Below are 26,134 nucleotides of genomic sequence, written 5' to 3'. Positions count from 1 at the left end.
GGTGTGGGGTAGCTTCCTGGGAAAGGGGTATGAACCATCCTGTCGTGATGTCTACAATGCCGTTCTCCTAAGCTATGTGCTTGTGATGCACACTGCAACCCAAGATGAAGGGGGAGGCTGCTTGAAGAGTGAAGCTTCTTTTGGTTTGGGGTTACTGGGCTCATGGTCAGTATTGTACCTTTGCTGTGCGTAGGAAGATGTACCCTAAAGTATTATTAAAAAAGCATTTAGTTAACATCTATGGCATGCCTGGGAGACAGCTTATTGCTAGTTGCAACACTGCAACAATTCAGAGAAGTGGCATCCAGACTTTCTAAGCTTGCTGTAATCTATCTTCTTTCTTCCTTTTGGGGTCCCATTGCCCACAGCTGTTACAGTCGAAGTCTGACTTTCTGTTAGGTTTTATCCAATCAGAGTATTTCAAATCGAGGGCAAAGCATGAGGTAAAAAAACATCAAAATCTGAAGACGAGTTTGGATGTATTGAGAGTCAACAATGACTTCAATGAAGGTAAATGCTATTACAAACAACCAGAAAAGTCACAGCTGCCTCTTAAATATACCCCTTAGACTTTAGGATTATAATTCTAGAATGTGTGGTTTGGTTTATGTTACTAAAAGAGACTGCTTTGGAATGAAGGTGTTAATGAGTTTTTGTTGTGGTTTGCTGATAGATTTGCATTGGGTAGTTTAATTTCTGCTACTGATTACACCAGGTACTCAGCCTTTATTTCTAGGCTATGTGATGTCCGGTTTCTTTAGCACAGCTGAACTGCAGCAGCATTTATGGCCTGCTTGACAGATAAAAATCCCCTAAGATCACTGAAACTTTCCCTCAAAAAACAAATACAGTTAGACTTGAGAGAGATGCTGTTACTAAAAAATGACCCGCTCAGCTCCTGGAGTGACTCTGCTAAGCCAGTTGCATTTTGTAATTATTTGCATAGAACATCTTTCATGAAAGATACTCTGGAATACTCTGCAGAATTAAATAGTATAATTATGTGTGAAGAAGCTCTGCTCCCAGACGGTCTTGTGAAGCAGGTATCAGTGTCACTTGTAAACAGATTGCAGACCTTCTCTAAAACATTTAGCCAAGTTTTAGAGTGCAGACATAATCGATGTGTAAGCAAGTCGAAAACACAAATGAGGCAGGGGTGTGGTGTCTGCTTACAAGCTGAAAAGTTGGAGGTTTCCTAAGCCCAGTGTTACAAAATAAGGACTTAATATCTTGCCAGTACATTTTAATGGTATATCATCACTAATTTGTACAGTTTCTAAATTCAGTCTAGTTCCTTCTTTTATCTATCAGCACAGCCATAGTACAATGATACTTAAAAATTCTTCTTAGGTTTCATTATCTCCCAGTTTCTCTCAATTCCTAAGTCAGGTTCCAGTTTCTTCCCCTTTCCTGCAGAGGTTGGCTGTGTTCACAGCTCTTACTTCTGCTTTGCTACTCGAGCCTGCTCACTAAGTGACTTCTTTGTAGTATTCTGATTGTTTTCCTATTGTGATATTTCTTGTAATGCTTTTTAGCATTATGGAAATAGCATGATGGAAATTACATACTGGATAGGGCAAACTGCTTTTGAAAGTGCTTAAATGCTTTTCCTCGAAGTATCCCCAACATTCAGCATCCTGAAAAAAGCATTCCTAATGAAGAAAGGTTTGTAGGTTTTAAACTAGCCTCTGAAACAAGAATGCAGAGAATTCAGACCATCCAACTTCAAGTATATAAGCTGGATGGTGGAGCTGAGATCTTCATTCCTCCGTACAGCAAATGAAACTTACAGGGATGCTTCTGAGTCCTCAGCATTCTGGGGAATTGTCTTGAGTTTGAAGCCTTACAGTTACATTTGAGCAGTCCCCTATAACTTCTATGCACTTCCACATGAGAGAACATTTGCTGTGTGTAGGGAAAGTTTTGGTGTCTGAGTTAGAATGCAGAGGAGACTCCAGTTTTACTTGTGACTGCCATGCCCCATTCAGCGGACCACTCATTCCTTGATGTTCCTACAGGCACGATAGTAATTTAGCAATGTGTTGTAAAAATAAATTATTAAATGTGTATGAATGACCATGTTCTAGAGTAAAAGGAATTATAAATCATCTGGACTGATAGTTATTGATTAGTTTTGAGACTGAAACTGAAACCTTTTTGCCGTAGTATCATCTTTTAATTAGTGCTGTTGAAGGACCTGGACATGGGAAAATGTAAAGAGAGAACTTAAGGCACTGAGTATTCAAAATCAGATAGGAAGGCAAAGAGGTTTAATTAATGTCTATTCTCTGACATAGTTTTTGTAACTACAAATAACAAGAGAAATATAATTAAGACTGTGTTTCTGGTGTGACACGATTTTAATGACCAGCACAAGAGCCACTGTCTTCTAATAGTGTAGTATTTACAAAAAAGAGGTAAAGTCAAATTGTAAAGAAACTGACATATACCTGTGCAGAAAATTATTAATACATTGATCGTTGATTATTATTAGGTAAATTAAATTTGGAAAAACAAAACAAAACAGTACCAAACAATACAACCAATGATCCAAGATTAGGAAAAGTGAAATCTGGACAAACTTTCAAAGTTTCAGCCTATCTTTGAAAAAGAACCAGTCCATAATATTTAATGTTCTTCATTTTCCTGGAAGGACATTGATTTCTTCATTTAGAGACCCTTCCAGTGACAGTACAGCTTCATGGGTGAAAGTGTACTGCAGCCTTTTTAGGTAGCAATGTTTTTGGAAGATGTTTGTGGGGACACTTAATTGGAGATTATTTGCTTTGCTTGCACTGGAAATGTGCAGATTGATCCTTTTATCAAGGCTGCGTTGCAATTTTATGCAGGAAACAAACTCTAATGAAGAGTATATTGTTCAACTTTAAGTCTGTATTGCATTTCCAGAAATGTCAATGGATCTTCAAAATTAAAGAGATCTGGCTGTTCTTCAACACAACACCAGTAAAGGCACAAGAACAAACTGTCCCAGTGCAGAAAGATTAAAAAATGTTAAGAGATCGGGTTAGTTAAATTGCGAACTCTTCATTGACACCAACTCCAAGAAAGAAGAATAATGTGGAAAGTAGATCAAACCACTAAGGATAGATATAAAAAGACAACCTGAGCAAGTAGGAGCAACATTAGGACAATGCATAAACGAAATGTGGTTGTGAGGAAACTTCAGTAATGACAGGAAATCCTCAGCAACTTCAACCAGCGTATTAAAAGCAAAAGAAAGACCTAAGTCCATACTTTTCTGCTAGCTAATGGAAAGAAAAAGTGACTAACAAAAAGAAGACAAAGGTGTTTTATGCATTTCTGAGCCTGGCTTCACTGAAAATGTTAACTGTAAGCTAACACAGACATGACCAACACCAAGGGGCAAGGTCTCTGTCTAGAATATGGAAAGAACTAATTAAAGAGATAATGAGGTAAGCTAGACATTCTCAACTCACCTGAGTCTGACACACTTTTTCATAAGATCCTTGAAGAAATGGAGGAAGTTAGCCTCTTGGAAAAGTTAATGTTTGTGCTCTTGTTCTCCAAAAAGGAACAAATTTATTTAACGGGACCTATCTTTGTGAAGGGAGGAAAAACGAATCCAGGTGATCATGTGGTAACAGTTTTATGGCCAGTTTAATTCATTCCCTGAAAAAAAAATCTGGTAGAAAAAGAAATGTTTTAAAAATTTGGAAAAATAACCTGGAGATAGCAGCAGACTTGGATTTCTTCAGGCCAAATCATGTCAGCCCAGTATAATTCTCTACTATAGCAGTGGAAATGGTTTTTGGATAGTGGGAAAAAAAAAATCAAATATTTAGGCTTCTGGATAATGATAATCTAAGAAAGTTAAGAACATCTGTCTCTAGCTATAGAAACCAACAGATTCAACAGCTAGACTTACTTGTTTATGGATAATTTATGCAGTTCTCCAAAAATCCGCTGTTTGCCCATTTGCTTTCCTTATACTCCCAATGCTGATCACAGAGCAAAAATGCAGTATCAATTAGAATTCATAAAAGCGGTGCTGTGAAAGTTGTGAAAGGATTTTAGGAACTAACCCCACACTTCAAAACAATTATGGGCAACAAGACTGATGCTAACTTTATAGAGCATGCAGCCGGTAAAGGATCTTGGGATTGGATTTCAACAATACTGACCATGCTACCAAAATCACATTTTTTTCAGTGGATTTTCTCACTTTTGTGTAACTGAGATGAAGCTTGCACTGATCACCGAAGTAAACATGTTAATAACATATCATAGGCTAAATGCAAAACTCACGTGACAGGGAGTGTTATTGATATCACTGGCCACATAGGAATATGGATCACAATATATGAGTGCTTCAAACAATAGGCAGCTCAATGTGAAGCCTTTAATGAGCAAGCAACTGAAAATAAAGAACATATGTGTTAAGCTCTAGTGAGGCAAATGAAGAAGTTAATAGCCTTGAAATAGATACTAAAAATTGACTGGGGCAGAAAAAAATATTTTTTCATTCTGAATAAACAAAACCTCCTCGATACTCCACTTGCTTGGATTCAAGATACACATTTTTGCCCGTTAAGGCCATTTCTTTTTTTAAGCCTTATTGCTTGATGTTGCCATGGCTACCGATCATGAACTGAAATTGCTGTGTAATACAGTTTATTTCCAGCCATAATTGCACTGAGACTTTAGCAGTCAGTTTTGAGCAATTAAAGAAGACAGGCTCTAAGGTGGACTTGACAAATCCTCTAAACCTATGGGTGGTAAAAACTCCTGGGATTTTAGGGCTGCTTGTTTTTTTATAAGATGCATTAGTATATACAGTGTCACTGCAGACATAGCCTAACTTGGACTAGAAGTCTTTATAAAAGCCATCAATTCATTCACTTAAAATTGGTAGTTGCGAAAACAAAGTGGGAAGACAAAGGGCATACAACCCACATCCTTGAAATATACTCCCCACATCATGAAAAAAATTCTCTCTCCTGCTTTCCATTTTCCCAAGTCCATTTTGTTTGAGTTGAAGTCCTTCATTTGTTTCGGTAATCAGACAGAGTACCTTCTGCTTCTTCAAGTACAGAATGTAATATGCACAGATATGGGTTCTTCCTCGTCTAGTGAATGGTAGTGGGGCAATAGGAAACCAAGAAACTACTGGCACCAGCATCATGGCAAATGAGTAATTGAAATATTTGAAGGAGGCAGCACTTTGCTTTGTTTTTAATTGCAATGTGTTCATATTACATAGGTCTAAGTCATACCACTCTTATGTTAACACTAGTGGGTTGTTTACAACCCCTAAAACAGTGATGTAGGGGGACCAGGTACAACTCTAAATGGGAGTGACATCATTATTTAAGGCTGCCCTATGACTTATAAGTACCATCACAAGTTTTTTCTTGGTCTTGGTTAGGTTTTTTCTTGGTTTTGGTGATAGCATCCCTTAGCAAAGGGCATTCACAGCAGATCACCTCATGCTTTTCTCCTAAGATAAGCACGGTCAAGCCAGCTCTGCGACACCAGTGAGTCAGCGATGCTACTTCTTGGTAAGAAAGGAACCAAACTCAGCCATAACCTCTTGGCAAAGTGGGAGATGCTGCCTGCCAGTTGTGATAAAACACACGGAACACTGTCTATTAAAAAATACAGTGCTATCTGTGTGGCAGGGGACTGATGTAGGTGACATGCATAAAAACCTGCTCAGATGATTGCTTTCTTTATTTTTCTTGTGTTTGTAGTGTTGTTATGTCTAGTCTTTGTTTCCTGGGAACCCTGTGTTCCACCACAGAGTAGTTTTGGCTCAGTACAAATGAAATAGCCAGCAGGGAGAGGGAGGTGATAGTCCCCCTCTACTTGGCTCTTGTGAGGCCCCATCTGGAGTACTGCATCCAGGCCTGGGGCCCCCAGCACAGGAAGGATGTGGAGCTCATGGAGCGGGTCCAGAGGAGTGCCACTAAAATGATCAGAGGGCTGGAGCACCTCTCCTATGAGGAAAGGTTGAGGGAACTGGCCTTGTTTAGCTTGGAAGAGAGAAGGCTCTGGGGACACCTCATTGTGGCCTTCCAGTACTTGAAGGGAGCATATAAACAGGAAGGGGAACAGCTGTTTACGAGGGTGGATAGTGATAGGACAAGGGGGAATGGTCTTAAACTGAGATAGGCCATTCTATGATTCTGTGATTCTATGAAATAGCCTCTGAGACCTGCTTTTCTCCAGTGAGCTGTTGTTCACCTTGATAATATTTGTAGGAAACTTGAAGATTGTATGCTGAAACTTAATTTGCATGGTTGTTTTGTTTGTTTGTTTGTTTTTGTTTTTATTGTTATTTGCAACATTAGTGTCTGGTAGACACGGTAGAGTTGATTGAAGAGATTTTGCTCTAAAATGTATATTAGGGAAAACAGAAAAGATAATCCACAGAATTAACTAGTCACAGACTGTTCTCACTAAAATACCTGTAAGTATTCTGAGCAACTGATTGAAACAGACAGTCAGATTCACGCTGTATGAACTAGATAAACTCTAGATTTCCAAGTCCTAGTGAGCTAAAACTGAATGCCGCTTACCCACAGTTTTCCTAAAACATGAGGGACCTATGGTCATCCTGCTATTCAGGTAGGTGCTCAAGACAAGGTTCAGGATAGGTCCCAAGAAACTGAGGAAAACAACTCCCTGCTGCTTTCTGATGTCCTCTTAATTCACACCTTTAACATGGAAGTAGTAGGTGTGGCTTCCAGCCCTTCCTCCTTTTATTTTATTCTATGTAATCTAGTTCTAATAATCAAAGCCTTAATTGCAACCCTCAGTTCCGAGTTCAGAATTATTGTTCAGAAGTATTGTTTCTTACTGGCTATTTTAGGCATCACCCTACACAGTAACTAAGCTTTTGGGGCTGCTCTTCAGGACAGGTATCTCCTTCCATGACTTGTGCAGAGCAGCTGTGTACATAAAACAGGTGGTCTGGGTCTCTGCTCTGATCTTAAAAAGGTGCACTTTGGGCACAGAAAAGCATGATTTATGCACTTAACCTGGTTGTCTGGATTTTGTTGCGGATACTCAGCTAACTGTAAGCACAACAATACAGCATTCGTAGGTCAGATGATAATTGCTCAAGCAGGCCTAACTAAAGAACTAGTTGATCTCTCTTGTTCCCAAGTGGCTGGCTTTGTGGCAACTTCAGGAGTGATACTGGTGATACGACTTGACTCTTAGGAGAGCCATCGGTACATCCCAACTCTGTATATTATTGCCTTAGCTTCAGGAGTCTTCTGACATTCAAATATATTTCCCAGAACCAATCGAACTGTTTTGAAAGTGCTATTAGGATGACCTTTCCAGCTTTCTTTTTCAAGTCGTTGTTTCCTGTTACTAGGATAATTTATGATGCTGTTCTTTTGTATCTTATTGGCTTTTTATTTGTCACAGTGAAATGCTGTGGAGAGTCTTGACTGCCTTTGGAGAGGAATCATGAGAACTGAAACCACTGCTTTTAATTCAGTGACATTATCCTGGATGTGACACATCTGCTTTAGACTGGAGTGTGTGATTTGTAAGATGTCACTTAGTGCAGCTTTGTTGGTGTTAGGAAGCAGGACCAGGAAGCACTGCTTTAGTAGGCTTCCTCCATTGCTTCCATATCCATTTCATATGCATCTACAATACTGTACATTTTATTCCTATGATGAGGACAGGTAACTCATGATTTTATGTAATCCCAGAATGACTGAGGTTGGCAGAAAGATCTGGGTCCCTTTGGCCCAACTCCTACTCCAGCATGGTTACCCAGAGCACTCGGAGCAGACACATCATGGCCAGGCAGCTTCTGAAGGTCTCCAAGGAGGAGATTCCACAGCTTCTGAGCAACCTCTGCCAATGTTCCAGCACCGCACAGCACAGCATTGCTGCCTGGTGTTCAGAGGAAGCCACCTGTGTTTCATTTTGTGATTATTGCTGCTTGTCCTGGCACTGGGCACCTCTGAAATGAGATTGGTTCCATCCTCTTTGCATCCTCACTTCAAGTACTTATTAGCAAGATCTCTGAACCTCTTCTCCCATCCCAGCTCTCTCAGCCTCTCCTCATAAGAGAGCTACTCCATCCCCTTGATCATCTTGCTGGCCCTCCATTGGATTCTTCTGCAAGTCCAGGTCTTTCTTGTACTAGGGGGAGCTCAGAACCAGACACTGCACTCCAGGTGCAGACTCAACAATGCTTAGTACAGTGAAAGGATCACCTCTCTTGATACACTAATGTAAGCACCTAAAAGTTGAACATTTAACTCTGAGCTACTACTCTAGGTTCTCTGTAGAGTTTTCGGAGACAAAATTGTACCTATGGAGACACTATATCCTGAGAATGGTGTGTAAGGCTGAGATCTGTCAAGCAGCTGAACTGATCTATTGTCTCAGAAGCTGAAGAGGACAACTCCATTTGTAGACCTCCCTTTTCCTGTTCCATCTTTCCTGGATCTGTGATGTCATTTTGCTCTGCTGCACTGATTCTGACCCTCAGCAGGTCAATCCTCTGTGAGTTCCTTGAGTTTCTTTACCCAACAGTGGTGTTTTCTTCTGGTTTAGTTTTCTGCCAGGTAGGATACATCAGAATGGCTCATGGGAAGGGTTCTGTCTTCTGAGGCCTAGCAGAAGTAAAAGGGTAGATGTGTGAACACTACTCACTGTTGTAGGAAGCTCCTCTTCTCTGTGCAGTCATTCTTCCCTGTTCCTCTGTGCTGTGATCACACTAAGTATTTCCAAATTGCTTTAGAAAAGAAGTTATTTCTTCAAATAGAGCATCCTTGCTCTACAGTGTTCCTAAAAAAATATTTCTGGTTTTGAGTATCTCCTACATGTCAGGGTCTCTATTTGCATGCCTCTTTCTGTTCCTGAGGGCTTTTAGAAGCCTCATTTTGTAAGTTTTTTTCTTCCTGGAAAGCAACTCTGTCATATGATTAACTGACTGTCTAAAATCCAGTGAAGGGAAAATGAGCAACCCTTCTCATTCACTGGCAAACGGTCTGTGGAAGGGCCTTCTGGTAGACTGAGCTGCTTTTTGCCATCATGTCTGACTGCATACCCATCTCTTAAGACCTGCTGTGCATGTAGTCAGAACTGAAATTAACCCAATGCTTTGCTTCAAATTGTGTTGGACCAAATGCTGTTTTCATTTACACTTAGAGAAGCCTAAACCAACTTTTGCAAAAAAAGAGCACACTTCTATTTTTGCTTATATACTGTAAAATTCTCATCCTTCATTGGAAACAATTTTATGTCTCCAAGGAACATTTTATAATAACAATGTAGGAAACATCTACTCCTACACACTAAAGAACTTATAGTAAAGGAGGTAGCTGCTTTTCTGATCGCCTCATAGTACTATAGTCAAGTTCAGTTCAAGTCTGAAGTCAGATTTCTTCACAAAATATGTCATAAGATACAGGTGTGGGCTTTTTGTGCTTTTTTTTTTTCCTCACCAGACATTCTGACATTACATTTTTAAAGCTAATTATTCGATGACAAGAATCAAAGGCAAATCAGTAATGCAGATTTCCAAGGAGAACTTTTGATATTACTCTTTTCTGTGTTCTCTAATTAAAAACATTAACACATTTGGATATCTAAAGAGAAAGGGGTGGAATTGAGTGGAGAGTAAAGAGGTATTTTTATAAAGAATTTTTTTTGTTCATGTAGGCTGAAGATAATTATGGACAATAACTTGTTTTATTTTACAGAGAAGATCCCAGACTGTCTAGAGATAATGCATCACTAATGCCAATATGGGCAAACGTCCTCCTACTCTGAAATAAAAGCAACCTTTTATGCCTATGGTGATGCGACACCTCCCTTTCTTGCACGAGCTATAACAAGAGAATCACAGAATTGCAGAATAATTCAGTTCAAATGGGATCTCTGCAGGTCCTTTGTTAAATCTATTGCTCAAAGCAGTAACAGAGGCCCTGTCCAGCAGAACTATGAACGTTTCCAAACTTGGAGATTTCAGAGCATTTCTGGGCAACCTGTTGCTGTTTTAAGCTACACACATGGAAAAAAAATATCTTTCTCATATACAATTGGAATCACACCCAGTGCCTCTGCTCCATGTTCTTATGCTGTTTGCTTCTGGAAAGAGTCATGATCAATTTTTTATGCATTTCCACTACATAATGAAGTTGGAAGTTACTTTCATAGCACAGCTGTGTCCCTGTTCTGACTGAAGACCAAGAACCTTGACATTCTCCCCTACAAAAATTTACTGAGACAGTCTTTAAAACCTCTAGTAGCAGGGTTGCCACAGCTTGGATAGCTTGCTAATGCTTGCTTATCTCTGTGGTTGGGAATACATTCTGTAATACTTAAACCATACCTTGTCCTAGAAAATTAATTATTGTCTTTTACTTCTTGGAAATGAAGATTCATGTATCATCACCCTTTCAACAATATTCTCAATATTGGAATTTCTATTATGTTCTTCCATTCTTTATTTTATTTCAAAAATAAACTGAATTACCTCGGTATTGATGGATAGATAGCACTCCTTTTATTCTTCATAGTGTGACTGCATCTCTCTTAAAGTTTAGTGCCTCGAGCTAAGTGGAGACAAAAAGATTAATTGCTTCATAAGTTCTGGAGATGACACTCCTGTTCATTTGGGATGGCGATTTGCTTTGTTTATAACAACACTGCACTGTAGTCCTGTCATACAGTCGGTGGTCCACAGCAGATTTTAATGCCTTCTCTCCAAGGTACCATTTCACTCATCTATCTTTAATTTTTTTCACTGTTGCCGCTTTTTTTTTTCCTGAGTTGTTTTTTACCGTCTACTGATTTTTGTTGTTATTTTCAAATCCTTTTTTTTCCAGTCTCAGGCAATTATCTTCAGTTTTGATTCTGTCCTCAACAGCATTTACAGTCTGTTTTGTGCATTAATGACTCCTTGGTTTGTAAGAACTTCTGTTCTGCCAATCTACTCATTCATCAAAGTGTTCATTGACACTCAGGAGCTCAGGCCAGTGTGCTGTTAGTTAGATCTCTCTTGAAAGGTTGCTCCAGTTTAGTGTGATCTACTCATATTTGTTATGGGATAATTTGCTGCAAAGCCACTTTTTGACAGTTTGATCTAGATCACTTTTTTCCTAAATTCTTGAAATGACATTAAAACAACATTTAGCAGCAACTGAGACACCGAGGTCCAAAACTTCCATCTAAACCACTCCACATCTGCTAATCCCTGAGCTCTGACTGAGGCTACAGATTTCCCTATCACCTGGATCTGCCCATGTCACATGTCACATGCTTAAGCTATGTAGCTGAGAGCTAGCTCATGCCTAAATCCATTCAGGATATTGAAACTAGACTTAGGGATTCCTGCTTTCTGAAAGTCCTAATTGAGGTAGGAGCACCCCAAGTATGCACTGACAAAATCTTCCTGAAGGCATTTTTTGTCAGTTTGGCTATGTTCTTATTCTATATAGCAACAACTTCATGACAAACACTCTTCTTGAAGCCTCCCTGTCTGCACCACAGGTTTTGCCAATAAAGCAGTGTCAACTCTGTGGGTGATTGCACCTCTAGAAAATACAGGTATGCTGAAAAATTTTGTGGTGGAGACCTGGCTTCGATTTCCTCAGTTCCAAAATGTGTTTGCTTTTAAGAGCCGCCTCCCTTCCCCTAGGCACTAAATTTACTCTTGTCATTTGAGTGGTGACTCATACCCTTCTGACTCAGCCACATCTAATCAGTGGCCTATTGAAAAAAGATAATTTTTCTCTGACTTTGAAGAGCAATGTGTCAGTTTGCACGCTAACCACCAATTCATTCACTAACAACCAACATAAAGAACAATCTGTATCAGACGGTCAGCCACCACAGCTAGAGATCACGTAAACCAGTGCCTAAACTGCATGTTTGCTCTGAGTTTCTCCGGATCAGATGGTTTTGCAGACCTGAAAAGTTGCTTTTATTCTCCAGTGCTATCAAAGAAAAATGATGCTGACATCATTCTTCCCTGCCAGACCAACAGATATGAAGATGCAAGCATGCAGGAGCTGAGTCCTGCCCAGGCAATGATGATCTCTTATCTGCCTCAGTGCAGATAAGCTCTCAATGTATCTACACTAGCAATTTACACTAGCATTTTCAAGAAAAATGGTTTGATTTTTGGATGGTCCTGTGTAGAGCCAGGAATGGGACTTGAAGATCTTAGTGGGTCCATTACTGCTCAGGATATTGTACGATTCTATGATTCTGTAATTTAGTTGTGTTTTTGAAATCCATCTTCTCTTCTACTTCCCTTGGATAAGAAACCAGAATAGAAGATACACTAGGCATGCAGCTGCCAGTGAGAATCCAGTCCAGGGAACTGGAGAACCAAGTTAGAGATACCCTGAAACATACGCGATGTGAACACTGGGTTGTCAACACAAAGTGTTTTCCTGAGCAGACTCATTTATACTGGGCCACACTACTTGCTGATATAGGCTTTTTTGATAATGGCATGCATCCCTTCCCACAAACCCCAAGTTCCTTGGTCATGTCTTCTGATCCTAGCGGTGTGTTTCTACTGTTTTCTTAGCTTTTGCACTGGTGCTTTTCAAAGTTAAGTCATAGGAAAATTACTTTTTTGAAGGGGTAATCTTCTGTAACCCTATAATAACAATGTCAGGGTTAATCACTGTCTTAGTGTCCTCCATACTCCCTCTGTCTTTTTGATCTCATATGGAACTGGTCTGGTATCATCTCAGAAAATCAGGTGGTTCAAATGGTGCTCCAAAAAGGCTAATTATTCTCCTCAGTCTTTGCCCAATTAAAAGCTTTGTGTGTTTTCACTCTGCCGTTGAAATCTGTGCAAATGTCCCCCTTTCCTACGATTCTTTTTCAGGTGCATCTCAAGCATCTTCAGCATCAGTTACAGAGATTCAAAATCATCCCTTCTTCAGAAAAACATGGCTAATGAGGTGTGAGGAATTGCATATTGGCAGAAACAAAGCCATCTCCTTTCTGATTATCCTTTGTTTTCTGGAACTGATTGTGATGCAGGATGAAATGCTCTGTTAACATTCTCATATATCCTCCCTTTCAGAGATCTTCAGTGCTAGTGAGGCTTTTACTTGCTCCTATTTATTTTCATATTGAAAACTGAATGACATCAACTAATCACTGAGATTTTCCTTTACTAAGTATCTGAATTCCATCCACACAGCCTCATATAATAGAAAAATATATACCATAGCATTAATTCAGCTTAGACAAGTCTTTATTCCAGGTAATGAGTTTTATACAGACCCTTACAACTAATTTATTCTGTATATTGTGTCAGGAGCTGAAGCATCTAACTCAAAGCTGTGAATTTCAAATCACAGGCTCCCAGATTTCTCCCAGCTCTGGAACAGCTGCAAGAGAACTAAAATTTGAAACTTGACTACCTGATTATTCCAGAAGTGCCCGAAATACAAAACATTTCCTCTTATGACACTAAAGGAGACAAACTATTCTTGCTCAGTGCCAAATAGTAATCAAAAAGAGGTTGTTCATCCTTTCTCTTAGCTAGCACAATTCAAAATACACATCACAGCTCTACTGGAAAAAAAAAAAAAAGTTTTAAATTATGTAAAAGGAAATTGCTTCATTGGAATAACTGTTTCGGAACATGTCCATTAAACAGGCAGCAAAAGGTTGTGACAGTTTTAATGCCAACATGGAAGTATATCACAGTCACTGGAATTCATTTAGTCTCCATACTTCATTACAAAGTGTGGCCAACCATGATTACCTTTTGCTGTATTCATAATTTCACAATACTTACAGACTATGGTAATTTGGCTGTGCAGAATTTATGAAGTATGACAAGAGAAATGGGATTCATTGTCATGGTATAAAAGGAGCCTATTCAATGTAGGTACGTCAATCAGATTATGCAAGGGTGAAAGAGCAATTTATTCCCTGCCTAAAGAGGTAAATCCAGTTAACACTTGATGTGACAGCATCAGGATTTCCTTATCACAGAAAGGGTAATAAACCAATGAAATACAGTAAAACCATCAGTCACAAACAATGACATTGATATAATTTCAACATGTTGTCATTGGCAGCATGCTTTAAAATGTACAAAAAATAACAGCTTAATATAATTGAATGGTTCTCAAAAATATGAATTGGCAAACTAAATGATTGTTAGAAAAAAAAAATCTACTACTTTTTCATGGAAAAAGGATTTTACCTTAAAAGTCTGAGATTGTTCGGCTTTTTTTATTCAGATAATGGTTTATCTGAAAGGGTAGCACAAATAAAAATAGCATCTGAAAGTGAAGATCATACAAAGCAAAATTCTATAATGATATTTAACTGAATGTGGATGCAAAGAGATGAAATCCAGAATTTTAAAATCCATTTGAAAGTAATTTTTTTTTTTTGAGTAGAAAAAGAGTATTTTCATGAGTAATTCTCAAATACTAAATTATTTATGATACTACAAGAAAAAATAATAAAAATAAGGAAATTTGGAATTAAGAAGAGACTCATTAGAGACACAAAGCAGTGTGTCAGAGTTCACAGTTGGATTTTTTGAATATTACTTATTTAAGTCTACATTTCAAAAACTTAATGTAATCAAGTTCTGTGTTGAAGTCAGAGACATTTTTCCAATAGATCATCTTCTTCTGCTACTTCTGAATACTGAAACCCTTTCCTGCTGATCATAATCTCAGGATTAGTTTGATAAATGGAAATTTTGGATCATATCCTACCTAATTAATGTGAGTGTAACATCATTACTGATATTTCTTCAATGCATTTGCTTTTAAAAAATATTTTTTGACAGCATGCAACACTCACTGGCCTCTGTTGAGTTAAGAAGAACTTCATGAATAGATTATTTTCATCTCTCTTACCAGTGGCTCGTCAGAAACAAGCAAGGAGTGATAGACTGACGAAATCCATTAGGCACCAAGGGTAGAATTTCTGTCCTGGTAGGTCTTCAAATTCTGTTAGTTTTTATGACCTCTAGAGACCTGCTCCAATTTTAGTTATTGTAAGATCCCAAGATTTTTTTTCCTAAAAAAGAACAATACTGAAAAGAACTTTTTTCTTCCTTTCAGCTTTTTTCCTTTCCTTTTGGCAGGACCGAGTGCTGGAGAAGGCAAACCTCATTAGAAACCAAATATGCTTTTTCCATCAGCTTTTTGCCTATTAGCATATCATATTGGCACGGAACTCTCCCTGCTCATTTACACGGGAGCCTTGATTCCTTATTTGTCCCATAATGTGGATTAAACAAACCTATGGCCTCCCCTCACATAGGATGACACATTGTGAAGAAACATGACAATGAAGTTAGCAGAATAGCTGTAGTAATTCCACAATGTTATCAGGGTTAGTGCAATATAATCATGCTTACCTAGTTATTCAGACTTCTTCTAAGTAAGGCATTTTCCCAGATACAGTGTGAACTGTATCTCACATGTCATAGGCATCTTCCTAGAGATGGGCTTCTCTTTCTTCACTCTCTGAAGTCAGAATTCAACAAATTGACTACTGAGAAAAGATTAACGCGCTGTCTTGCACTTCAGTTATCTTGAATAATTCAAAATTGTTTCTTCAAATTATTCTCATTTGCTCAGTCAAGGGTATGTAGAAGTGTAAAATAGGGTAGTATAAGGCCTAAGTGTTCGATTTGTATGCTGAAAACTTCTTAAAGTGGAGACTGATACAGCTGTTTGGGCCATTTTTTTCAGCCTATGTCTCTGTCAGTCTGCTCTTCCCAGTAGGCCTACAAGCTAAATCTGCTATCTGTCCTTCAAGAATAATGCATAAATTCTTTAATATTCTTTTATGTATTGGGTCTTTACAAGCCATATTAGTTTCCCTAGAATTTGGGGAGAAGAAAAAAAGAAAAAGAAAAGCTTTCAATCCATGGTTCTCTTTTTCTCTCGGAACTCTTTACCTTATGACTACCATTTTTCTTTCTTTCTTTGCTTTAGAGCTCCTTCACTTTGACACTCATGTGACAGAATGATACCAAGTGATGGACTAAATTCAGTTATACATATTATTCATAGAAATGATATAGATATAAGACTCCAGACTGCAATTGTTTTTTGGTTGATGAGAGGACGTACAGTGGTTAAAACCTAATGCACTGATAAACAAATTGCAACTGTCATACTGTGATGCTGTGTGGATATTGGCAGCATCTTCCAAAAGTGAGAGTAAAGCTATTTTCAGCAAGTTATTGAAGGAGAATGATTTTAATGGATCACTGCAAATCAGATAGAAAATATGGAAATTGGTTTTGTTGATTCAAATATAGAGGATATGATAACAATGTGTATATTACAGGCACTTCAATCAGATAATCAGCCTTTACATCAAAATGCAGAAGATACTAAAAGCTCACATCAAACCCAGAGTTTCTGAAGGTACACAGACAGAAATCTGAGAAAATGGTAATGTTGCACAAGGGACAGTGAAACAGGTTTGCATGCACAGAGATTTATTAGTGGAGGTCTTTTGTAGCTAATGACATCCATCTACTCTAACAGTGGAAGATACTTTTCTGGAAAAAATAGGAGTTAAGGGAGAGAAAGAGAGAGAGGAAGAGAGAAATAGGGAAGGGAAGCAAGAAAATTCTCCCCATAGCCAGCCACAAAAGTAGAGAGTGCTAAGCGGATGTATTCCGCTCATTAGAAGGTATATATGTGTGGCTCTGTCTTCCTATTGTCTCCTCATGCTATCTTAGTTTCAGCTGGGATGGAATTGGTTTTTTTCCAGTGTCTGGTATGATGCTATGTTTTTGTTGTAGGAGAAAAACAGTGCTGATAACACACCAGTGTTTATAGTTGCTGCTAAGCAGTGTTGTACAGAGCCAAGGTGATTCACAGTGAAGGGAAGAAGGAGCTGTGAGGGAACAGAATTAGGAAAGCTGACTTAAATTGGCCAAAGGGATATTCCATGCCATACGACATCATGTAAGGGGATGGGAGTTCATCTCTCCTTCTTCCATTGCTCAGGGGCAAGCTGGGCATTGGCTGGGGGGTGGTAAGTAATTGCTTGTGCATCACTTGTCATATATACTTTTATATATACATATATATATATATATATGTGCTAACTATTATCCTTTTCCTTTTCTCTATCTTAGTAAATAGTTTCTTCTCAACCCACAAGTTCTACTTTTTCTTCACGATTATCTCCCTCATCCCATTGGGAAGGCTGGGAGCAAACGACTGTGTGGTGCTCAGCCACCTGCCAGGTTATAACCCAACAGATGCTATTAGCACTCATCAGCATAAACTAATTGAGTGCAATTTTTGCATATCCATTACTTGTTAAACTTTTGTGCACATGCATTATTGGATACTATTTCTTGAATATTTCAGTTATGACTCTTTGCTTTCTTATTCCATATATTTAGTTTTCTTCAGTATGAGATAAGATCTACAAAAGATGAAGTATAAAGTGAGGAAAAAGAAGGTAGTTCTTACACCAGTGGTAGTTCTTCCCATGAGAACTTGCCCTGACATTATTGGGATATCAACATGCAAAGCTACAATAGCACAATAATGATAGCAGAAAAGTACCACTGCTGAAACTCTTAAGACACACTGATACAGTAACTTGGATGAAAGAATACAGAGCTGGGAATAGCAGGATGTGCAAGGATAACTTGCAAGGATTACAAGGATAAGGTAACTTGCAGACTTGTGTCCAAGTCTGGGGGTCCCAACACAGAAATGATGTGAAGCTCTTGGAAAGGGTGCAGAGGAGGGCCACGAAGATGATCCAAGGGCTGGAGCACCTCTCCTATGAAGATAGGCTGAAGTAACTGGGTTTGTTCAGCCTGGAAAAGAGAATGCTGCAGGGAGACCTCATTGCAGCCTTCCATTATTATTTTAAGTCCAGGTTGGATGGGGTCCCGAGCAGTCTGTTCTAGTACTTGATCTAGCAGTTGGCTACTCTGCCTGTGTCGGGAGTTGGAACTTGATGATCCTTGAGGTCCCTTCCAACTCAAGCCATTCTATGATTCTATGAATGAGCACTAGTGAGATGGGTTGGTGCGTATCAGAAAATGCAAGAACAGAGTGCTTCAACAAAGCGTAAGAAATATTTGAATGCTTCCTGGGTCTTCATTTGGTCACATTAAACAATCTCTGATGTGAAATATGATCAGTAGACACAGTAGTTTTGTCAGAGGTAAAGTGCTAAAAATCAGTGGGAAAAACTAATTTTAAGAAAAACAATAATAATTTAAGTTGTCCCTAAAATTCCCCTTGAAAACAATAAGAATTCTGTATAACCTGTCATTCCATGCCACAGCAGAAATATTGAAGATGATGGCTTATTTTCATATCTTTCATGCTGAGAGTTTTAAAGAGTATGACATTTGGAAAAGAATGAGGTTCAAGCAGAAAGTGGTGAAAGTGGCCACAAATTAGTATTTGTTCAAAGGTTTTAACTTAATGGACTGTAATGAATGTAAAGATATGCAAAACTATTAGGCAAATGAATCAAGATCAGATAAATTAGAATAAATTAAAATATTACTCAACAATATAATTAACCTTTCAAATCTGCAGAAGTATTACCAGTTATTTTGATAAAATAGGACTGTAGCCCTGACATATTTCCACAGCCAAATTCTAAACTTTATTAAAATTTGTAAATTTCATAAATTTGGAAGAATTTGTCTGATTTAGCAGAATCCACATGGAAACTGGTGTAGGAGCCTCAGTCACTCTGCTTCTTCCCTGTGTTCCTTCTACCGCTCTCGATAACCTCAGAACCAGCCCACACCTTCCTGTTTATGCTTTTTCACAAAACCCAGACATTTAAAAGCCTAATCATTTTCTGAGCTTGTTGTTGCTAGCAGTAACAAAACTACGTGTTTTCTGTGCATAAAAGCAGAAAACCCAAACCTAGCCTTCTTTCATAACTACTTCTTTAGACAGAAAAAGCAGACTTGCACTATGTAATCAGAGCAGAATATTATATAAAGACTAAATACTTCCAGAAAGTAAGGAAAATGAGATGAATGGGACATTTCTGAGATTTTTTTCTCAAAAGATCCTACTGCACTTTATATATTGAAATTGATTTTTCAAAGCATCTTGAGAGGGTTCATTTTATGAGTCTGGTGAGGAGAATTCACATGTACACATCTGTGTATGAGGGGCTGGGAGCAGGGAGGAAGATATGCATTTGCTTTAAAACAGTGCTAAGTAATTAGTCACTAAATCATTTTAGGCTCACAAAATGCTACAGATAAGATTTTCTTTGGAGTTGTCCCTTGGTCTCTCTCCACACCTGCACTGGGTTCTGGCTGCTCCATCCCTTCCAGTTCAATTAGCTGTAGTCAGTCTAAGCTTCTTTCTCTTCTTCCCAATCCTGGCACTAGCAATTAGAGCCTGGTAATCTGAAGGAGGCCTATTTTCCATTTCTGAGCTTTGTATCACTGTGTTCCAAGCAACAAACCTAGGGTAAGTTGTATTCGATACTTGCAGCCCTAGGACATTGTACTCCTTGCAGGACATACCAGCAGAATTTTCCTGTCAATCCAAATTTATACAGGCTCTTTTGATCCTGGCTTTTATCAGAAATAGTGCAGCCAGCAGGAGCATGGAGGTGATTGTCCCTCTGTACTCAGCACTGGTGAGGCTGTACCTCAAATATTGTGTTCAATTTTGGGCCACTCACTACAAGGAAGACACGCTCTGAAGCGTGTCCAGAGAATGGCAACAGAGCTGTGAGGGGTCTGGAGCACAAGTCTTATGGGGAGCAGCTGAGGGAGCTGGGATTGTTCAGTTGGGAGAAGAGGAGGCTCAGGGGAGACTCGTCACTCTCTACAGCTCTCTGAAAGGAAATTGCAATGAGGTGGGGGGTTGAACTCTTCTTCCATGTAACTAGCAATGGAGAATGGCCTCAAGTTGTGCCAGGGGAGCTTCAGGTTGGATGTTAGGAAAAATTTCTTCTCTGAAAGAGTGACCAGGTGCTGGAATGGGCTGCCCAGGGAGGTGGTTGAGTCACTGTCCCTGGAGATGTTCAGTAAACATTTAGGTGTCGTACTAAGGGACATGGTTTAGTGGGGAAATATTGGTGGTAGGTGGATGGTTGGACTGGATGATCTTGTAGGTCTTTTCCAACTTTTGTGATTCTGTGATTCTATGATTTCATGATCCCTGTCTATGCTGATGTGTTGCATTTAGACAGCTTCTGGTGAAAACAGGAAGAAAACTGATGCCAAATGATGCCTATAAAGGTATTTAGGCTTTCTACTCCAAAATGAAGAATGTTCTCTGAAGGATTTCTTCATTCACAGAATGACAGCATCAGTGGGGTTGGAAGTGATCTCATAAGGTGGTGTCATCTAAAGCGTTTTTTCCAGGACTGTGTCCAGCTGGGTTTTAAATATCTTCTTGAATGACACAGTAGAAATGTGTGGCATCTTGGAACAGATAGACTTTTTCTCTGGACATTTGCTACCTTTTATGGCTTTTTTTCTTCATTCATTATCTATTTTTTGCCATAGAATGCAACAAGCCATCTGAAAAATTAATGAGATATTACAATATACCATGTATGGAGAGACCCAAACTATTAAAAGGGCACATTCATTTTTGATCATCAGCCTCACTAATTTGACGTCTTCAGTCAATGATGTAATTTATCTTTCCTTGTAGAAACTGATCCAACAAGAAACTTTTGAGCTCCTGTGTTCAGAAATATAGACAATTAGAGGATTTCTTATGAAAGGTGTACGTATTTCATCCAGAAGTTGAGCTTTGAACAAAACACACCAGAAGGCTGTAAGATATAGCCCAGGAACTTCACAGTGCTGAGCCTGCTTCAAGCTGTGGTTTAAAACTGAATGATGGTTCTATAACTGATCTGATCTCTATGTTTCATGTTACTGCCTTGTGTCAGAAAAGCCCAGGAGACTTCTACTGGAAGCACAGTCAGTGATGTAGTAGGAGATGGGAAAGAACATTTTCATTAAAATGCTTGAAGTTTAGTATACTTCAAAGAGAAATGTTATATTTTCCTACCTGATATACAATTCTTGCAAACAAGGAAACCAAAACCATCCTGAACTTCAAATCATTCTCTACCATCTCCCAAACAGCCTCTTTAAATCTGCTGTTTAGCAGCAAAGGGAGGAAGTTGTTATTCTCCACAAGTACAGTGATGTTTTGCAAAGGAGTCATAGTTGAAGCATAGTAAATTGTGAGGACATCATGACTGCTATGGAGCTCTGATTATTTATGTTTGTGAACATGTGTTTGTATGTGCTGCTTCTGCTCTCCATCATCTGGTCTGGGAGTATTGTGTCTGCATCTTATGAAACACAACAAAATCCCATCTCTGCTGAAAGAGGGATTAGAGTATGTCTTTTCTCTGTCAAGTCTGCTGACAGCAGCGTTGGAGAGATAGGAATATAAACTCAGGAATGCCAGGTTTATTTTCTCCCAAAAGAACATCGGGGAAGTATGAAAAACGTGAGTTTGGGAAGAGCAAAAAAGAGTGAGAAACTGTGCAAGTGCTAAATCAGTGTTCATCATTACCTGCTCCAGGAAAGACAGAATTGCTCACAGAACAGATCCTAGGAGGGGACAGAAGTAGCACATGGATTCAGTCCACAATATATATCTAGTAGGGTCACAGATATAGATCTTCTGTTCACAGCACACAGCCGTGAAAGGATGGAGTCCCAGCTTCCTTGCTTGGGTGCAGTGTGTTCTTGTAACTCATTCTAAGAAATGGAGCTGACGGGGAGCCAGACCTGAGGACAGCCAAACAGTAGACCTACAACCAGCCAGCTCATGCTGAATCTCAAAGGTAAGGAGGTGATTACAATGCTAGTGACTGGCAGAAGTGTGACTGTTGTTTAACCCAAAGTAGCTAAGAACAAATGAATCAGCCTTTAGTATCATCTGTTCGGGGACTGTCAGACGCAAAACCAGTTGAGCAAGCTGAAGATTGTGAATATGAGATGCTTGTCTTCTAGGACTTTCTGGAACTGTAAAAAGGTTCAGAATGTAGTCTTTAAACAATGATTTGAATCATGATTGCATGAAGGGTTGTTTCTGCCAATCTGCTGACATTTGACCTAATAAAACAGTGAAATTAATGCTTTTTCACATATTCTTCAGAACAATGAGTTTCAAAGAGTAATACAAATGTAATGTTATTCTGTTATTAACAGTGTGAATACCCTATCCAATGGAGAGATATCAGAAGAGTATGCAGGAAAAGCTGAAACAGTCTCTTGAAAATAAAGGAAAATTTTAAACGGAATGCCACATTCAGAATTTCACTGGACAAGGTCCTGAACAACCTAGTATATTTTTGAAGCTGGACCTGCTTTGTGAAGAGTGTTAGAGAAGATGATTCACAGAAGTCCCTTTGGAACAGAATTATTCTATGATTTTATTCTGTGATCTTTCAGCATCTGACAGGAGCACAACTACATGCGGTAAGAAGTGAACTTGGACCAGCACTCATTTTATCCACTTACTTTTTAGAGAAAAGCATTAATTTAATAGAGAGTTCTTTCTCATCTCACCACCCTGAAGCTTAAGTATCATATTTTAGAGCCCTCGATCCATGGCTGCATTAGCAGAGCTACAGGTCTACCATCACAGTGAACAAATTTCTAGCCAGTCATGGGTTAAATATGTGCAAGGTGTTGGCAGTATTCTCCGTTAAGGATCTCCTTTTCTCTGGTTCCCTTCTAATTTCCACAGTAAATTGCTGGTATGTCAGATCTTTTAATGAAGAAGAAAGTGGAAAGTATCTTAAAATAAGACCTCAGAAAATGCATTGCATATTACGACTGTAGGACATGAATTCAACTGGTATGAAATTAAGTCCCTGGCAGGCGTCTGTCATCCGCTAGCACATTCCTTCACATCCTGTGTGTAGGCACGTGAGTTGTCTCAGGAGAGTAGAGGTGATTGGCTTATGGCCTCTCCATCTCATGGCCTCAGATGTTGAAGCTGCATGAGCCTGTGAGCTACAGTTCATTGCTGGAAGTGGAAATTCCTACTCCCTCTTCTTTCTGGCTATATGTTCCCTTGGGCTAATCCCAGTACATGCTAGATGCTTTCCTGAGCCTATGCTTCTTGCTAGCACAACAAAAATGTGACATGCAAAAGAGAAGTGGTTGGGAATACAAGGTTGATTTAGCTCCACGAAGGTCTCACAAATACCAGAAGTGGTGCAAGAACTGGAGGGGACCAGGGAGTGAGACAAAAAGGAGAGCAGAGTGCGAGAGAGATCACCATATTTTCTGGGGACAGAAGCTCATGGTACCCAGTAAACTCTCAGAAACAGAAGGGCAGCAAATCCACTGGAAGCCCATGGAAATTACCATCCCTGGACCTCTGCCATCACCTTCCATGGGCCATTCTTCTCCCTTAAGGAAGAGAGAAAAGAAAAATTTGCATTGTGATTTTACATCTTAAACCTGACTAGACAGGAAGTGGTGTTCTAATCTCCCTATCCACCTTCATGGTAACTTCAATCCCAAAAGCCTTTTCAGTGCACTTATAATAAGGGAAGAAACTGGCTTGCTTGGTTCTGCGCTTGATTGTTACCTTTCCTCCTTCTCTTTACCACTCAAAAGTTATTACCTTTCCAAGGAGAATAGGATACTCCTTTAAAGTACTACAGTAATTCTAATATATTATCTGGAAGAGAACTGATGTCTTCTGAAAGGTTGGACAAGGTTATTAGGAATTTCATGTAATACATTTTTTTAGATAAATATATCTTCTTAGGCTTACTCTCACATAAGGGGAAGAAATAAATAATACAGATAAGTTTTGTATAATCTGTTACACTCCAAGTGCTATCAAGTTCTTTGAGGCTTTAGCAAATTAAATTCTTCCATCACAGGAATATTTTTGATCCAGTAAATCCAAGCAAATGTCATGAGCTCTTCTAGATTTGCATGTTTAATAGGCCTTAAAGTACTGGCAACATTATAAACCAAACAAACCGGGGCAATCAAATTCTATTCCAGTCATCATTTTGGAAGTAAGACAAGATCATGGCACAAAGCATACACCATTTATGAAGAAAATTGGCTTTTTGTCCTGTTGCTATGATCATAGTTGGTTTCACCTTGCTTCTTCTCATGTTGATTGCCAAAGCCTTTTTCATCTTTAATGGGGATTTATGCCCAATTATGTCCAGCCAGAATAGGGGGCTGGTCACACAGTAGTTTTTTGCCTACATAGGACAGAGAAAGGAGAATTATTATATTTTCATATTACATCCATACAGGACAAAAAACTGATTGAGAGCTTTAGTATCCAAACTCAATGGTCAGGAGAAAGAAAAAAAGAATTTCAATGAGAAACTGTCTTAAATAGGTTTTTTTCTTGACATAGGTAAATAGTCTCATCTAACGGTGACATTAATAAAGAAGGAAAGTTGGAGGTTGACAAAAACAAGACTGCAGGGCTGGAATCCTTCTATTGGAAAGATGAAATCATTTCCATGGTAACAGTGAATAAATTGTTCAGTGAAAGAAAGACTGTGACTCAAACCAGAACTGCTCAATCCATCTCCTAAATGAAAAAATGTTTTAAGTGGGAGAAGACAAAAATATAACATGTATAAAATGTTATAGGAAGGTTAATTATTTAATGCTAAAAGCCTGTCCAAAGTCTATGTAATAGTTCAGAAAAAACAGCTCATCATGAGCTGGCAAAAGTGTCCTAATAATCTCTCTCCATAAAACATGCTACTACTTTGTGGCTATAATAGCCTTTTTTTTTTTTTTTTCTTTTGCTTTTACTTTTGCTTTTTCTTCCCCTTTGTGGGGTTACAGTGGTGTGTTTGGTCTTCTTGATCTCATGTTTCTGTAGAAAAGATGTTCTAATGTAATTAGCATGTTTGTGTGTGTTTGATAGGACACTGTTCTACAATGCTACCTCTCCAGACAGCAGTATCACTAGATGTTTGATAAATATATAATTTTCATTGCATTCCTTGTAGCATTAACTCAAACTTGTAAAGCAATAACATGGAACAGTTTTTTGGTTGCTGTTGTTTCAGATGCCCCCAACAGAGAGAAAAAAAGAAAGGAATGTTCTTGTTGTGAACCTGGAATGAAAGAAGACAATGAAAATGCTGAAACTTCACCACCTCTGCCTGTGCCTGCAGGAGATAGAGCAGAGAGCTGTTAGTAAGTAGGTGCTCTCTGGAACTGCCTTTGTGTCAACATTCAGTGTGATGATCCCTTACATTAAGATTTTCATTCATTCAAAAATAATGTTTCTCTTGGTTTCGACAGTGGTTTCCACAGGTTTCAGCCTGGAGAAGAGAGGATTCCGGGGAGCCCTCATTGCAGCTTTTCAATATGCAAAAGGACTTATAAAACAAAGAACGACTTTTTACTAGGTCCTGCAGGTAGAAGACAAGGCAAAATGTTTCTAAACAAAAAGTGGGTAGATTTAAATTAGGCAATAGGGAAAAAAGCTTTACTCAGAGGGTGACGATGCCCGGAGAATCTGTGGATACCTCCTCTCTGGAGGTATACAAGGGCAGGTTGAATGGGGCCCTCAGCAACTTGATCTTGTGGGAGGTGGGAGATGTCCCTGCTCATGGCAGGGCATCAGAACTAAGTGGACTTTAAGATCCCTTCCAATCCAAACCATTCTATAATTCTATGACCTAGCAGCTTTTGCAAGACTTATAATTCAGGCAAATCTCAAGGCTCATCTACAGTACAATGAAGGATCACAAACTGTTAAAAATCAATAAGCTAATTCATAAAGATGGAAGTTGAATGCAGATGACAATTAGTGTATCTTGAACTAGGATAGATACCAGGTGGAGATTTTTCCTTGTCTATTTGGGGACATCTTCCTCCTCTTCTATTATACAATATTTGAGAAGTACTAGAGAAAGCACTCTTAGTTCTTTGATCACTGGCTTTGCAGCTTTTCACCACTGCAACCACACAATTTTCTTCTTTTTATTTCTTTCTTTTTTTTTTTTTTTTTAAAGAAAGAAAAGTGATATCCCAGCTTGAGGCCCTAGGCCCTAAGTAAGGCATATTTCATATGTCACTGACTTTAAAAATACAGCCATCCAAACAAAAAAACTTGTTATACGGAAACTGACCCGCTGCTGCAGTGAATTTAAC

The 26,134-nt window shown here is 38.8% G+C and overlaps 1 long non-coding RNA gene across 2 annotated transcripts; it reads left to right on the top strand.

Moving 5' to 3' along the window:
- The first annotated feature begins 417 nt into the window (after positions 1–417).
- Positions 418–25,200, top strand: LOC112531722. 2 transcript variants are annotated; one of them, XR_006938532.1, is made up of 4 exons: positions 418–510; positions 21,661–21,813; positions 22,181–22,450; positions 25,042–25,200. It is a non-coding gene; the product is annotated as an uncharacterized LOC112531722 (long non-coding RNA). The 2 variants fall into 2 exon arrangements; XR_003073636.2 differs by lacking the exon at positions 418–510 and having other exon boundaries at positions 20,793–21,813.
- Positions 25,201–26,134: the final 934 nt, after the last annotated feature.

This window comes from Gallus gallus, chromosome 2 (assembly GCF_016699485.2).
Source record: "Gallus gallus isolate bGalGal1 chromosome 2, bGalGal1.mat.broiler.GRCg7b, whole genome shotgun sequence".
NCBI classification, from domain to species: domain Eukaryota; kingdom Metazoa; phylum Chordata; class Aves; order Galliformes; family Phasianidae; genus Gallus; species Gallus gallus.
The sequence above is the reverse complement of the archived record's forward strand: the minus strand, read 5'-3'. Positions and strand labels throughout refer to the sequence as shown.